The sequence below is a fragment of the Cyanistes caeruleus genome, chromosome 2 (assembly GCF_971803275.1).
Source record: "Cyanistes caeruleus chromosome 2, bCyaCae1.hap1.1, whole genome shotgun sequence".
NCBI classification, from domain to species: Eukaryota; Metazoa; Chordata; class Aves; order Passeriformes; family Paridae; genus Cyanistes; species Cyanistes caeruleus.
In genome coordinates, this window is record NC_141702.1 from 52,147,925 (window position 1) to 52,162,229 (window position 14,305).

At 41.7% G+C, this 14,305-nt stretch overlaps 1 long non-coding RNA gene across 1 annotated transcript in view; it reads right to left on the reverse strand.

Moving 5' to 3' along the window:
* Positions 1-9,084: 9,084 nt before the first annotated feature.
* LOC111927223 (uncharacterized) overlaps positions 9,085-14,305 on the reverse strand; it is a 133,324-nt gene continuing 128,103 nt past the window's right edge. The window contains exon 5 of the long non-coding RNA XR_015283184.1: positions 9,085-12,770. This is a non-coding gene — a long non-coding RNA (uncharacterized LOC111927223). The remainder of the gene's footprint in view (positions 12,771-14,305) is intronic.

Genomic DNA, 14,305 nt, shown 5'->3' on the forward strand with positions numbered 1-14,305 from the left:
TATTTTTTCCTAATGCATAATTTAAATGTCCTTTACTTAATCTGATTATTTCTTGTCCTAAGACTAGTGAACATAATGAACCACAAATTAATCTTTTTTATAACTGTTTACACATTAGAAAACTGCCACCATGTTGTCCCTCATTTTCAAGCCTTCTAGACTAAACAAACTCACTTCCTCTGACCATTCTCATCGGTCAAATTTCCCCACCCTCAGCTCCTTCTTCCTTCTATTCTTCTTAGTACATACTTCACATGGGGTAGTGTCCTGGGGTCCCAAGGTCACTCCACTTCCCTAGGTAAGGTTTGAACTACTTCTCTTCAGAGGAACAGGAGGCAATAACCTCCTACATTTTACAAATGAAAGTTCTGAAGCTGCACTCCAGAAGTCTTCCTTCTTCTCTGTTACACTGTACATCTGCAATAAGTGAAAATAAAATGCAGGTGTGTATTCCAAGGTCCTCCTTCACCTTGCTGGTGGATGTAAGGATCTTGGTGAACTCTCCTCAAACTGAACTGTAACTGCATAATATATATTGGTCAAATTAACGTTTTGTTTTGGTTTTTTTTTTGACTAATCTTCAGTTTTGGTTGAGGAACAGAACTCTACTGTAAAAATATTTTTGCCTCCAGATGGGACAAGATGATAGAATGACACAGATAGACTTGTAGTACTTTGACAAAGTCAGTCATTCTTGTACTATGTAGAATCATAGAACTATTAAGGTTGGAAAATATCTCCAGAATCATCAGATCAAATCTTTGTACAAATACCAGCATGCCCACTGAACCATATCATGCAGTACCACATCTGCTTGGTTTTCTAACACTTCCCAAAAGGCTGACTCCACCACTTCCTAGGGAAGCCTTTTTCCATGCTTATTATTTTACTACCCTGTCCTATGCACCACCATCATAAACATGCTGCCTGGATTTGCAGTGATTTTTATTTTTTTTCCTGTTCTGTTCAGCAGTAAATTTAACAAAGAAAAATGCAGTCTGTCAGTCAGTTAAGACAGGAATGACATGAAATGTGGACTTCAATTTTCAGAAAGCTCATGTGTCAAAGAGCAAGAAATGGCCACTGATCTTTCAGAGTAACTAAGTATCACCACAAGAAAAGAAAAAGGATTTCCACAAAGAAAAGCCCATAAAAAAATCTGTGGTCTTTATGCAGCTCACCAGGCTACTTTTAAAGAGGTTTTTTTGGTAAAGGTTTCTCTATTGGAAAAATTCAGACAATTACACTCTAACGTAGGAAGCAAGTTCAAGACATAGCTACAAGGAAAGATCCTCAAGGAATATTTTTCAGAACATCATCAGGCAGTCTTATATCAATTACTTGGCTATCTCAGCAGAGTATTTTTTGCATTAAGAATAAAAGCACTCCCAATAAGTACAGGGATAATAATGACAGATATTTTTAAAGCAAACTGTTTACCAGAAACAGCCTATGAGAAAATCACATAATAGGCAAAACTGCCCCTCAGGCAGTTGCTGTGGATTGAAAGAGACTCTGAAGTTTTGGGTGGGTTATTTTTGTACTATTCTGTTCCTTTATTATCCAGGACGAAACTGAGAGATCCAAGAAAAAAGTTGTATTTTTTTTTTTACTTTTTGAGACCTCAAAGGACACCTTGTCTTCCCATTTAATGGAAGATTTTTTTGCCAAGTAATTTGTTTCAGACTATCATAGGTATTACAGAAGTTATCTTACCTATGGCAAACAGTTTGGGTTGGTTGTTCAGTTACTGACTGTCAAAGCCTAACAAAATGACAGCCCTGAAGGGGCTGGTAGACACAGAGGCAGAGGAAGAGAGAAGAAACTCTTTTTAAGTCTTGGGGTAAAAACAGGAAGTGTTTGACATTCTGCTCTGGCATCTGTGTAGTGTCCATTGCTGTTAGTTTAATTTTGGACATTTTGGTTCAATGAATTTTAAAAAAGGGAGGGAGGGAGGGAGGGAGGGAGGGAGGGAGGGAGGGAGGGAGGGAGGGAGGGAGGGAGGGAGGGAGGGAGGGAGGGAGGGAGGGAGGGAGGGAGGGAGGGAGGGGAGAGAAATACTCTAAGAGAGTATATTGAAGTAGTAGGAAAGTACCCCAGAAATGACAGGAAAACCTGTTTTAAAAGCAGCATATTAAAATGCACAGGATGGTGCCCACTAACTGCAGTTGATACTGGGTCTTGTCCTGAGCACACAGATGCAAATTTTACTTTGTGTGTGACCTGCAAAATTTCAAACAACGTGAACTAACTCACCCCAGCAACACATTGATGGAGGAAGAGGGGGTTTTGCCTCTTGTTCATAATTAGCTGCTTCGAGAACCTTCAGTAATTTTGGGTTTAGCTCTACAACATTGAAACCAGTAATAGTTTTGTCATTGCCATTAGTAATAAGAGAGGGGTAGAATGATTATTCCATAGTTCTGAACTTGGGCAATGCCTATGTGTAATAGGTACATTAAACAGGATAGAAAGAGGACAATCTGAAAGCAGTAAATTATTGAGTGCTATCTAATCCTGCACAATTGCCTTTTATTAGAAGCACTTTTTGGAAACTCAGGTATTTGTGACCTACTATGTAAAGGCATTAATTTAAAAGACATGAGAGTTGAGAGACTAAAGATAAGACCTTCAAAGGAGGTTGTATAGTTTTTTCCTCTGTACAAGTTGCTCTATGAAAGCAAAACTTACGCAGTTTCATGAGTTGAGTCTTTTTGAAGTCAAAGACATTTTCCACATTTTTCTGTGTTAGTCTTTTATATGTGTTATCATGATGTTTCTCATGGATGTTATTTATTAGTAGACAAGCTGCCCCCCCCAAAATGTTCTCCTAAAGAGACCAGCTCACCCAGTAGGAGCCCAGTAAATTCACCTATTTTTTCTAGAACCCCACATGTACATCATCACTGTTTTATCAGAAATTCACATTTGCATGTAGAATAGCAAGGGTGTGAACCTGAGTTCCAATGCTATGTTCAGGTTTCCTTCCACACTCATTAAATTTGCACAAAGGCAACACTGGTGTTCAGACTTAGACAATTCTGTTTTCACCACAGACATAATACAGTTACTAAGATTTAAGGTAATGTTATTGAGAGACATTTAACACCAACTGATTTAAAACAGGGTATGAAGGGACTACTAGGCTTTCATGCATTTTTAAATGCAGTTCATAGCCTTTTCTCTATGAAGAAACACAATGAAAATATAAATTATTCCCCCAGGGAGAGATATAAACAAAGAAATTTGGCTTGAGTATTAATTACAATGGTAAGATTAAAAAATAATTAGTGTTTGTAAATCAAGGGTGAGGTTTCATGACTGGCTTTGCCCAGTGTGTGAGCAAACCTGTGCCAGAACCATGGTCCCTCCATCAATACCTTCTGTTGGGCTGTTCTGGGGCTGTTCAGCCTGGAGAAGAGAAAGTTGTGTGGAAACCTCATAGTAACCTTCCAGTATCTGAAGGGGGCCTAGAGGGGAAAGCAGAGAGGGACCCTTCATTGGGATCTGTAGTGACAGGACAAGGATTTGGGTACAAACTGAAAAAGGAGGAATTTAAGTTAGAAATTAGGAGGAAATTTTTTACTGTGAGGGTGGTGAGACACTGAGCAGGTTGCCCAGGGACGCTGTGGGTGCCCCAAGCCTGGCAGTGTTCAAGCCAGGGTGGACAAGGCCTTGAGCAACGTGGTCTAGTGGGAGGTGTCCCTGCCCAAGGCAAGGGGCTTGGGACTTGGTGATCTTTAAGGGCCATTCCAACTCCGTAACATTCTGTGATTCTATAAAATCCCTTTGGGACTGCTGGTCTTCTCCATGTATCATGATTCTAATGTGCTTATTCTGGGTGTCTTTCAGAACATCAAGGTCATAAAGTCCAAAACATTGTGTTTGGCTTCTAAAGGATAACAGTGGGTTTCTGGGGGTTTTTTTTGTGTTTTGTAAGGAAGTTTGGGGGGTTTTTTAGTTGGCTGTTTGGTTTTGTGGCTTTGTTTTGGATTTTGGGTGTTGGTTTGCTTGGTTTTTTTAAAGAAGCTTGTTAAAAAGAAGCTAGAAGATGGTGCTAAGAATGTGATAGGGATAATAGTGCAGAACTGAGTGCTGAAATCTTGCTGTTGGTTCCTTATTTGTCATCTATTAGGTAAGCCTTGAAAAATGTTAACAGGAAGCTAAAATGATTAAATAGCAAAATTGGGCTCTTTATTATAGACAAAAGATATTCTTCTGAAAAGATGAAGTTGTATCCAGGCAAGGAACATACACTGTAATATGCATTCTAGCAGATGGAATACAAAAACATAAGTAAGCCAAAAAAGAACAAGAAGTAAATGCTGAAGGACTCAAAACCAAGACAAAATTATTCTAGCCTATCAGGAAGGTGCAAAATGCCCTCTAGAGAGTATGGAAGCTAAATTCCATATCATTGTGTGATGTAGTGGTCTCCTTTTAAAAATGATATATGAAAACTGTGAAAGTGCAATAAAGATGAGAATGGAGCAAAACATCTTCTCCAAGAGGAACAACTGAGTAGCAGTAGTAGCCCTGAAAAAGAGGCAACTCGAGTTGAGGTATGATAGATCTCTACAAAATCATGAGTGGTTTAAAGGGTGATTTAATTTTATATTGTCTACTGCCAAACACAAGATAGAAGCCATCATACAAAGGCTGTAAGATCCAGGGTTGGAGTAAACTAAAGGGGATGTTTTTTCATGGGACAAAGATCTACAGCTTTCTTGTCTGAGGAAAGAGTTCATATGGGCACAGACTGGAGAAGTAGTAGGAGCAAAGATCCATTGAAGGCTGTTGAGCAAACAAATTGCATCAGGTTCTACTCACTCTAAAAAAAGCTGGACATGGCAGAGGACTTAAAGAGGGAAGAACCATACATTCTTGTCCTGTCCTTATTTAGCCTTTATCACCCATTTATGGGCACTTAGGGAGATGGAAGACCAGGTAAAAGGGACATTTTCTCTCAACTACTACAGACATTCCTGTGGCTGCTCCCACATCCCATGCCTGTAGAGTCATATGAAAGTACTCCAGACAGACAAAGAATTTTTTATTTTTAATTTTTATATTTTGCTACACTAGGTAAAGTGCCTCTTCTTGGATTTGTAAGATGCAGAGATCTGCTTATCTTTTCTTATTGTGATTCTTGAAAAATAAGTTGATCCTTCTTCCATTTTCAAGCAGTTCACAGGGCCATAGGGTCTTGGACAAATACTAATTCCTAGTTCTTCCTAAGTACTTTCCTCATGTTTTCTTGCCAGGCTTTTGAAGGGATTGGGATGGGGGGGTGGGTGTATCACATTGTTTTTGAATTTCTCAGGAGACCAATTTTCTGTTTTGAAAATTTTCCAGTTCCAATTGACAAATGATATTCTATCCACTATCATTTTAACACATAAGCCTGTCTTCTGCTATTAGTTTCTTAGCAGTTAAGCCCTAAAGATCCTAACAGCATAGTTCAAGAGGTTGTTTGAATGTGTTCCTCCTCTGAATGAAGGTTGAGTGTGTGCACACATGGCTACGTAGCTCCTCAGGAGAATATGCACTTCCGCTCTTGCAGTAGCAGCTGGTTAGTGCAGAAACATCTGTAAAAAATGTCAAGGTTGTAGACTGTGAGATAGCCCTCTGCCATTCTATATTTTAAAAATAATTTATACTCAAAATTCTGTGTATTAAAGACATTTTTCTCACAGGTTGTCTGAACAGAAAATACCAACTACTCAAACGGTGTCAGTCAGGATGTGTATTTTAGGCTAGATTTGTCAACAGCTCATAAAATCTAATTCCTAAGCCTGATGAATTATATTGTGGAAAAACACCAATGAGTTAACTTGGTACACATGTGTAGGCAGAGTACTACTAATGTACACTGCAGGTAGGTCATGAAGAATACAACATGACTATAGTGGCAAATAAATGGAAAGGGCTTTTAAAAAAATTAAAAAGGATTCCAACTTCACATAGTGGTTCAGGTGGTTTTGTTTTCCCTTTGCTCTTGTGTGTGTGCATGAACGTATATTTCATCAGTGCTGGAGGAATTATTTTTTAAAACAGAATACTATAAGCCATCAATAAAAGAACATGTATTTTCCAGGAAAAAAATGAAGATGTGTAGAGCTTTAAATGAGGGTGCCCTGCCTTTCCTTCTCTAGCACTAAAACCCTTGCTAAGAATATCAGAGTTTTGCCACAGAGGCAATGACAGTATAAACTAGGTAGAGTCAGTAAAAGCCTATGCATGCAGTTAGTTGACATCAGCAAGAGGTATCATGCTGAAAAGATGTGCAAATAACATGTATAAGATTGCACAGACATCTGGTAGAGAGAAAATTTTTTACTGAAACCCAGTACTGACACAGACACTAAGTTTGCTGTCTTCAGAGCTATAAAAATGCACTCATATGGTTATGCTGAGCATGTGGCTGCTCAAGGAAGATGTTTCTCAAGGACTCGCAGGAAAGGGAAAACACAAGCAGGACTGCTTTCGTATTTCCATGTTTAGTGGTTTACAGCAGCGGAATTCAGGGTCTGCGATCTATTATAGTGGGAGGGAGTATGTAAGTCATAGCATCATCTGGTTTAAAAGGCCCATAGCTGTTATTCTTTTCCATCTAGGATCAGACAAAGCGGCATGAGGCTCCACATAATTAAGAGCAACTATCCCACAGTGGCAAGGAAAGCAGAAAAGGTTTCATTGGGAAGGAGGACTGACTACAGTACTTTAAAGACATGATTATAAACAGAAGAAGCAAACCAGAGCATGTTTAACAGGAAAATAGCACTCTGACCCTCCCTGGATTAAATGCTATCAATCAAGTTTAAATTTAGCTCCTACATGGTCCCACATGAAGAAAAGGCAGTAGGGGCAAGGAAAGCTTAACGCCTGAGAATATTTGTATTGCCTGGCAAGGAAAACGAGCCTAAAGTCAACAAAGAACAGCCTGTAAAAACAAATAGTCCTGATGAGAACAGCACTGCCACCCGAAAGCTCATTAGCAGCCAGAAACAGAAGAATTGTCTCTGTGCTCTTTCTTTGCTGACTGCCCCCAGCCCAGCGCTACCGCAGTGCTTCTGACTCAGCTGCTGCCTCCCTCCTGGCATAACCCCTGAGCACTTGCCAGCACCCACACAATGCATGCCCTCAGCATGAAGCGTGTTTCCCCAGGGTGGGCTGGGCTGGTCTATGGTGGGAGGAAGGAATGGAAAAAAAGCAGGAGATATCTGAGGGTTTTTTTAAAATAATAGTAATGTATACATACAAGTATAGTAATTGTCTTTATCTGTTCTGAGATAAACCAGCAGAGGGAAATTTTGGGTGTAAAATGATGAGAAGAAACGCTGTCATGCCCACCAGCAAGCACATGGGATTTCAGAAATCATGTGAATTCCAAACCCAACGTCCCATCTGTCATCGCCTATTCACTGCTGGTGGAGTCACAGCTGCAGGGCAATGAGACGCTCCATTTCCTCCTGGTGCATGGGAAAACACAACCATGCATTTGGACAGAGCTGAAATGTCTGGTGATCAGTAAGGAGCACCAAATACATTTTTTGTGTATGGCTCTTGAGAGCCAAGACGTAATTTTAAAAAACTTGCACTTAGGTACCTGGAAAAAAAGCAGTTCAATAATATCAGAGCCCATTTTGAGCCACTTTGAGATTTTTGTGCCTGTAGGTTTTACACTGGTCACAAGACTGTTCTGTAGATTAAGTTAATCTTAATATGACAGAGTTTAAGGTCTCCTAGGAGACAAAGTTACATCTCCAAGTGTTATAAAGGAGGTTCAACACTGCAGTTTTATTTGCAAGTGCCATTTTTTCCTTTTCTCTGTTCAGACCACCAAGCTGCAGATAAATGGACAGAAAGGAAAAAGAAAAAAAAAAAGAACCATGAGGGAAGTTCCTCAAATGTAGCAAGTTGAAAGAGGATATCAGTCATGCACAACAATCTGATTACTTTCCTGCATTCACTGCAGCACCTTTCAGCTTCCCCATCCTGCTGCACTCTTTGACTCCTTTCCTCTTCCAAACCTGCAGATGCACATCAAGCAGCAGGGCAGTGCCTTGGTGCCCTGACTACTGGTATGTATTTGGATACCTGAATATGTGACCACACACAGTGTGTTTATAGGTTTGTCTGTTTGTCTTTTTGTTGTTTATGTATTTGTCTGTCTGCTTGTGGAAACTGAGGTCAGTAGATGCATTGCCGACACCAAATGCATTGGCCAAGTCACTATGTATTGCCCCATGACAGAAACCACTGGATTGTGTATAACTTGGAATATGTGGCAGAGCTAGACCCTGTGCAGTAGGAGGGTTCAGACATGTTGCTTGCAAAATCAGGAGCAAAGTTCCAGTCAATTCAGCAGAGAAGTCCTTGCTCCAAGCCTGACTCTCCAGTTCCTTACCTGTTACCATCCTCTCAGGATGCAATGGGAAGATGATGTTCAAGACTAAAAGTCCTGCATTTAAAGCCCCTGTATTTGTATAATACACTAATACACAGCTTTGAGTTGGGTTCACTTCCTGATGTCTGTATCTTTTTTTTGTCCAGTTATATACATTCAAAGTAGAAAGGATATCCATCAAAGCAGAGGACTCATATGCCATATACATGAATTTGAAAATAAATTTTAGCACTCAATTTAAGAAAAAGCAGTAGAATTTAACCACTTGAAAAACACATTTAAAATGAAATAGTAAGAACATAGATTGATCTTCTGCATGCAGTTTTCATTTTTTAGAAGACATTGAGCTACAACAGTAAAATTACGATTATGCAGGTAAAGTATCTAGTTTTTCAGACATAGAATAAGAATGTCTGGTTTTCAAGAATTTTTAATTACAGGCATAAATCTACCACTTCAGATCTTTGATTTAATAACTCTGTAATCTCCAATTGGATTTTCTGAAGAGTAACTTTACCCTATAGATTCGGCTGTTAAACCAATTTCTTCCTCACTCTTTTCATGTTCTGTTGGGTTTTTGGTATTGCCCTCACTTGCAATTGGAACTGTAGCAGAATTGCATTTTCTTTTGCAGGAATTTTGGGAAAATTCAAAACAGACACAAGTACGTATTATGCTTTTTATATTGAGATTACTTTTAATGCATAAGAAAGAAAAAAACCTATATCTACAATATTAATTAATTTGTTCATGAAACAACCTGCCTCACAATATTTGCATACTCTTGCATCAGGTTTAGAACAACATTTCCATAAAAATGAATTTGAGGCTCTTCCCCTAGAAAATGATAATAAACATAAAATATGAAATTAACAGGGAAGAAAGGTTGAAGTTTCCCTATTTTTCTGTGAAGAATGTGGGAAAATCACGGACACTTTTAGACTGACATATTATTTTCCAGAAGTATTTAAAATAAAGTCCCATTCGAATCCCATAATAAACACCCTGTCCTTGTATGTTTTAGTGGAAGGAATGCTGGCAAAAGTCTTTGAAAAGTCACACAAGTGGTGAAATGTCCATAGGTAAAAGCATTGAGTGAATCCATATTCTCCTTTCCAGCTCTGCAGCATGACAGGTATTTACTTTCAGAAAAGTGCTCTTTTGACTCGGTAAATATGAGCATGAGGAGGGAAGAAAAAGGTTCCATCTACATGTCGAGTTTACTCCAGCTTCTGCATGTGTTCACCCTTGATTGCTCAATAGAGGCTGTGAGCAAACGTGCTGGCTCATCTCAATGCTGGTGGCAAAAAGGGTGACAAATGCAGAAAAGCATCTCCATTTTTTCAGGGTTGTGACCGAGCTCTGACTGTCCTGGGTTGGGCAGGCACTGCAAGGTATGGTGTGGAACCACAAGAAGCACCCCCCGCCTCTCTGGTTTCGTGACATTGCAGGGTGCCCCCTAGAGAGCTTTACTTTTCTCTCTGCCTGAAGACTGAATGGGAACAGAGGAAAAAAAAAGGGCAGAAATCTCAGAAAACTGGTGGCAGGCATTCAGGATCTCACATGGTTTTACCAATGTTAACCAGCCTTCAGACAGGCCTGCCAATAGAAGCCTTTGAAGGTCTGTTTGGGTGGAGGTGTGCCTCCATGGGGTGCCTGAGACCAGCTGCAGGAGCTGAGCTGGTGGGTCTTGACCTTCCTCTTCATCCTTCTCCCAAGGGCCTGAGCAAGGCTGCCTGACTGCCCTCAGGAGCTGGGTGGCTTCGGGAGCGTTTCTTGTATCAAACCCTTGTCACAGGTCAGCTGCTTCCCCCAGTTGTACTTCCTCTAAAAATACCCATGTCTTATGGCTTCTGTAGTCACATAACTTCATGTCTCCCTTACTCCTTCCCCAGAGGAATGAAGAATGTTGAGCTGCTGGCAGCTAAATTGTATTTAAAGACATTTTTATTTTCTGAATCATATTCAGTGTGATGCTTGTTTTAATTATATTTTATGCCGAGTGCTGTAAGATGCATGCATGAAAGCCTGTCCATAAATAAACATGTCTTTAAAAGTCCTTATTTATTTTCCTTGAGTCAAGTCCTGCTCCTCTACCGATGTGCACAAAAACTGGGATATATGGTCTGCAAAGCCCAACCACGGAACCCAGACACCACACGATGCCAAACAGCTTCTTTGCACCACTTGTGTGTGGGCTCACCTGTGCTGTGCCACCAGGGGACACCTCCCCTGGATGGCCACTCCTGGGGCCCAAAATGGCCATGACTGCCTGGGGAAATCAGCTACTGTGCCTTCTGGAGAGGCAAGCACTCTCCCAAAGCCTCTCTTAGGGCAGTTGTGGGGTGAAAGAGAAGAAACTCACCAGGAGGTGCTGTGACCTGGCTGTGCCCCTTCTCGGGGCTCAGACCCCCTCAGGGCACCTGTGGGAGGAGGGAATGTCACCTGCCACTGGCAAAGGGTTGGCTCAGCAGCGGGGGATCAAACAGCGATGGCAGGCGTGGGCCTGCCCATCAAAGAACCCTTTTGAGGCCAATAAAGAAAGGATTCACGTTCTGTTCCTGGCTGGATTCTGTGGATGAGGCGAGGCTGAGAACAGGCCTGTGAACAGCGTGGGTTGGAGGGCGGCCAGGGGAGGCTGTCCTGCCAGCTTTCACAGGACCTCTCGCTGCCACCGGTCACCCGCACGCGGCCTCAAGCCCAGCTCCTGCTGCCCGGCCATGGCAGCCCTCCCCTGCCCCGCACCCCAGCACTGCCGGCAGAGCCCCTCCTCGCTCAGCTCTGCCAAACCAGATGTCTCCTGACGGGAGAAAATAATCTGGGATCAAGGACAGGAAACTGGATCCGCACACGCAGGCGAGATGAGAAACTCATGTTTTGTGGCAACCCCCCTCAATCAAAGTGCTCCACCTCCCTTTCCCACCTCCAAGCAATGAGAAATCAAAATGAAAGGAATGGAATAAAAGCAGGTACACCTTACTTAATTTTTTTCTAACCTTTGTGTGGGGAAAAAAAGGGAAAAGAGAGGAAATCATCTAACCGCGGGTTTTTTTCTGGCATCAGCATGCTCTGCTGCTCCCATTCCCATGACAGCTCCTATGCCCTCACCACGGACATGTGAGACTGTCCAATTACCTAGGGTTTTATGGAGAAGTGTCCCATACAGAAAGCCACTGGCAAAGACCAAGGAGAGTAGGGCAGCAGCCCTTTATGGCTACAAGCCCCAGACACCGTCCGCCTCTTGCTCCTGCCCCTCACGCATCTGCGTTTCAACACCCCTGTGATCCCTCACACTGCTGCTGCAGCCCTCGCTGCCTGGAAATGTTTCGAGTGACTGAATGTGTTGCTTAGAAGAGGAAAATGGCCTTTGATATGTTTCCCGAAAAGAGGTAATTAAAGAAAAGCAGCCCACAAGCCTTCTGAACTGGCTGTCCGTCTGGAAAGCGGCTCCCAGTCAGCCCTGCACAGAGCGGTGGCCAACCGCTGGGAATGAGTGGAACCATCTGGTTCTGCTGCCCTCTGTCCCCATTGCCCTCGGGGGGTGTTTAACAGGGATGTGTTTGCTACACCAGCACCATTGCCTTAGCAACACAACCAAAGTGTTTGTCAACATGCAAGCAACATGAATGACGGCGCCTTGTCCGGAGAGTCTGTGTTGCATGTGTGGTTCTTCTTCACAAAAGCCAGTTTCACCACTCGCCTCACAAAAGAGCCTGAGCGGGAAACTGGGAGATGGGAGGGAAACTTTCCTGGGAGTCAAAAGCATATTTTTCTTCTAATTGTGTAGGAACTGCCTTGGCCTTTTGGAATAAGTGGCGTCTAAACTAATAAATAGTACCAGTCTAAAGCTGATGAGAAATAGCTACATTTAACAAGTGTTTGCTACTTTTAAGTAGTAACAGATCTTCTGCAGAAGTGCTGGGAGCCCGCTATGACCTGGCACCGGACTGCATCAGCCTTCTGAGGGCCTATTTCCTTCAACCTTTACTGAATTGAGTCTAAGGAAACTGCTTATATCTCCCTATTGTACTGCTGTCAGTAGGTTTAAATGGAAATCTTTTCACTGAAATCCTTTTTCTCATCAGCCACTTTTTCCCAGATCAGATGTCAATACAGTCTTTATTGGGAAAGTGCAGAGTCCTGCCTGAAGAATGTTGTGTTCTTTTAATGAACAACGCAGTTTACTTTTCATGCCCTCCTGTTCTCAGGAAAAAAAACATCAGATTCCTTAATGCTATCACTTATGACACTTTCCTCTTCTTCTCTCCTTTTCTTCTTCTGGTTCATGTCAAAGTGTGTGTTCTCCCATGACCAATTCTTCTTGACGCACATCTCTGCCAACTAACAGTGCAGTTGCTCTCTGTAAAAGAGATTGCAGAATAAACTCTTCACCAAAAAGGTACAAATACGTGAAACCTTTCCATTACCTGGAAGAAAAATGTCACAATGGATGAACTCTGCAAAACTTCATTCCTTATGCAAGGCATATCCCAGTATTTCCTCATTCAGTGAATAAATCTAAAGTTGATGGATCTAGAGGGAGAAAATAGAAGTTGAGACAAAATTCATCAACTACATGGAAAGATAAAATCCTAAAAGTGTTTTCGCACTTTTAACCTAGTCCAGGTGGCTCCTAAACTTAGAGAAACTTTATATCCTAAAAACAGGCAGTCAAGTTCCAACTGACTTCTAAGAGTGATCAAGCTCTTCAGAGATGCTCAATCTAAAAGTTTTCTTAGAAGAGTCTCAAATATCTGCTATGACCAAACTACTTAAAGACAGCATCACTGATTTTCAGGGTTAGTTTTCTTTGGTTTGGTTTTTATCAATCCCTTTAAATAATAACTTCACAATGAGATTATACAGCTAGACAGTGGATGACCTGAGCTTGGCTTTTTTCCTTTCAAATCCCTGTATCCTATGAGGCTGTTCTGACTGCCAGACTATATCTTAGTGTGAAAGGGGCTCTCTCTACCTTTTATGTTGGTGCTGGATTCAGAACACAGGAAAAAACAAAGAGCAATTGGAGAACAGCTGCTGGTTGCTGCATCAAAAATTGTATTTTATGGAATGGATTTCCAAGGCAGACCCTCTTTTCTCTAGCTGTAGTTGTAGGCTAACTTTAGGTGATCCTTTTTTTGGGTACCACAGGGTGGGGAAGCCAAGGTGCTACTCAAAAGTATCTTGCAGCAAGGCTGATGTTGAATATGCACAGTATGGGGAGTCTGAGGGACCACACAGGAATTTTGAAATTCCTGTGTTGTAGAAAATATAGGCATTATGAGGCTCAGATTTTTATGCATGTAAGGACAGGACTTATGTATGATAGGACAGGACCCAGTTATAATGGGCTAACCCCAAGGGCAGTTTAATATCTTCTGTGAGGATGAGTGACCCACCAGCATTGCCTGTTTTTATCTGTCTGTGGTTTTATCACTCAGCCATAGAGCTTTCTTCCCCCACCTTCCAGACTGATACAGACCTGTGGCTCCCAATGAAGTCACCAAGAGCCAGGAATCTTGTGCATAAACAGCTCCTTTCCTGCAAAGAGCCCTGAGTCTCTCTGGGTCCTCTAAACACTCCTCCAGAAGTTTCTAGCGTCGCTGTAATTTTACACTGTAAACTCCCTACAGTGGAGCAGAGAGCTGAGCTGAATGCAGAGGGAGAGAGGTCAGAAGAAAAGACTGTCAGTAGTATTTCTTGGTAGTCACCAGAGTGTGACATGAGATGTTCCCCATACTGTCCACACCAACATCTGTGTACATGAAACATAAAGAGTTGCAGCCACAGAGGGAGGCATGTTTTATGTGATGCACTTCTGGTTGGAGTATGCTATTCTGGATGACTTCAGTGCATTTTCACAAGCAAACAATGTTCTTGTGTTTGTATTAAAAT